Here is a 3,254-nt window from a genome sequence, read left to right as displayed (position 1 = left end):
TATTAAAACCTGTTTAATTACTAGTTGATACTAAATGCTGTTTAATTACTAGCTGATTTTAAAATCCTGATTAATTATTATTTGATATTAAAAGCTGTTTAATTACTAGTTGATATTAAAACCTGTTTAATTACTAGTTGATACTAAATGCTGTTTAATTACTAGCTGATATTAAAACCTGATTAATTATTATTTGATATTAAAAGCTGTTTAATTACTAGCTGATATTAAAACCTGTTTAATTACTAGGTGATATTAAAACCTGATTAATTACTAGCTGATATTAAAACCTGATTAATTATTATTTGATATTAAAACCTGATTAATTACTAGCTGATATTAAAACCTGATTAATTAATAGCTGATATTAAAACCTGATTAATTACTAGCTGATATTAAAACCTGATTAATTATTATTTGATATTAAAACTTGATTAATTATTATTTGATATTAAAACCTGATTAATTACTAGCTGATATTAAAACCTGATTAATTATTATTTGATATTAAAACCTGTTTAATTACTAGTTGATACTGAATGCTGTTTAATTACTAGCTGATATTAAAACCTGATTAATTATTATTTGATATTAAAACCTGTTTAATTACTAGTTGATACTAAATGCTTTTTTGTTCGAATTCTTCTTTATTCGCCAAACAAAACTTGTATTAATATAGGTATTTCAAGAATAAATAACATTAATTTATTATTATATTCTCCTCAACAGCAAACTATTTAAGATGATTCATCTACGAGTAGACTGAGTTTTGTTTCTTTCTCGCCTTAAATCCATCATGTTAGTGACAACAAAAATAATACATTTCCTTTTGAAATTTTTATAATGAAATTACCTTTTCTAAATTTCATTAATTTATATATATATATATTTTGTATTAACATATACACATAAAAAAAATGCATTGATCTCCAAATAATTCTCTATCATATACAAAAATAAATTAAATTTCCGTTACTTAATATATATATATATATATTGGCCTTGTATTAAAAGTTCTGCACTGGTAATCACATTTGTACAAAGTATAGCAGCGTTTTCACGATTTTTTATTAGTTTTTTTTTAAATTCAAAATGTAAGAACACTTTATATTCAGGTATGGAAGATAAAAAAAAATCAAGTTAATCATCATATTTTATTGGAATGACCAAATTTAGCATCCGCTACAGGATGATTAGTAGCCGTCACTACATCCATAACACACTGTAACCACCAGTATTTTCATGTTTACACGATACCCCGACCTTTACCCGGATGATTAGAAGCCATCCATAACACACTGTAATCACCAGTATTTTCATGTTTACACGATACCCGTCCTTTACCCGGATGATTAGAAGCCATCCATAACACACTGTAATCACCAGTATTTTCATGTTTACACGATACCCCGACCTTTACCCTGATGATTAGAAGCCGTCCATAACACACTGTAATCACCAGTATTTTCATGTTTACACGATACCCGTCCTTTACCCGGATAATTAGAAGCCATCCATAACACACTGTAATCACCAATATTCTCGGTCTGGATACCATAACCGGTTTCACTTGGACAGTTTTAAAATAAAGTGCACGTTCCACTTGATATGTTGAAATTTAACTTCTTCTAAACATCAAATAGGATTCTATCACTAATATAGACTGATTTAAAGAATGTAGTTATATTACTGCGTCTCTAAGGCTATACGTCGGGTGTCATTGAACTGGTGTATTATTGTTGTTGTTATATATATATAAACATTTCTTTAGTGTATTTTCTGTGAATAAATATATGTATTTCTGTAGAATTTCAGATTGATGTGTTCTTATAAAAACTAAATGCATTTCTAACCTCATCATCCGAACACTGATGATAAGAGTTTATCATTTAAATATCTTAGTAAACTAGACCGAAACATCATCATCAAGCAGAAGAAGTCCAGGAATTAACCGCTATAATACAACCTAGAGGTTATTTACAAATCTTCCTCTGACTGATGTGTAAAAACAAATATTTATGGCCAGGTGGTTAGGGTGAAAGGATGAACACGTTTGGTGGACCGGAGATTCCGAGTCGAGCTCCCTAACCACCTGGCCATGCCGGGCCAAATAACAAATGAGACACTGTGAATAAAACACACACACACACATATAATTAAGTATTTACTGTTAGTTTACTAAACTTACGTTGCTATATTGCGTATTTGTAGTCGAAGTTGTAACTCAAGAAAACTTAAACTCTTTATTCATATATATATATATATATATTTGATTACGTAAATTTATATGTAATTATGTATACAATTCTAAAGCTTGACTGCTATGATTGAAAACTAGAAATTATATTAACGTACGTAATAAACTCTTAGTTTCAAAACTACATTCATAATGATTTATACAGAAGGAAACAATCTTATTGTTCCATAGGACGTCATCGTGGTAAGATCTTTTGTTAACCGGGTTTTTTTTCTGTATTAATTATCGTAATTCTATAAATAGTTTTGTGTTTTCTGAGAACATTGAAAAACAAAGTTATTCTAAACTTAGCTTATCTGTAGAACGTGAAAACGGGACATGCTGAAAAAAAATAAAACAGTTGACTAATGAATTACCCTCAGTAGGAACGAGTAACAGACTTTCTGTATATATTCAGCTCATGTACCAAAGTACGTACGCTTGTAGATAATTACGTCAACTTTCATTCATATGGCCTAAATATCATTGGTATGAAAACAAAACAACTTGTAATATACAAAATGATGGTTAAACACGTTTATCGACAGAAACCAAAGATATGCTAATTCATGTAATATGCATGGTTCCCCTAAACGCTGAAACAAACTTTAGTAGTTGATACGGTGTGTATGTTACCTTACATGTTAAAACAAAGTTTAGTAGTTGATGTTCTGTGTATGTTTCCTGTGCGTGTTAAAACAAAGTTTAGTAGTTGATGTTCTGTGTATGTTTCCTGTGCGTGTTAAAACAAAGTTTAGTAGTTGGTGTTCTGTGTATGTTTCCTGTACGTGTTAAAACAAACTTTAGTAGTTGATGTTCTGTGTATGTTTCCTGTGCGTGTTAAAACAAAGTTTAGTAGTTGATGTTCTGTGTATGTTTCCTGTGCGTGTTAAAACAAAGTTTAGTAGTTGATGTTCTGTGTATGTTTCCTGTGCGTGTTAAAACAAAGTTTAGTAGTTGATGTTCTGTGTATGTTTCCTGTGCGTGTTAAAACAAAGTTTAGTAGTTGATGTTCTGT

The sequence above is a fragment of the Limulus polyphemus genome, unplaced genomic scaffold (genome assembly GCF_000517525.1).
Source record: "Limulus polyphemus unplaced genomic scaffold, Limulus_polyphemus-2.1.2 Scaffold9751, whole genome shotgun sequence".
Classification (NCBI taxonomy): Eukaryota; Metazoa; Arthropoda; class Merostomata; order Xiphosura; family Limulidae; genus Limulus; species Limulus polyphemus.
Note: the sequence above shows the minus strand (reverse complement) of the source record.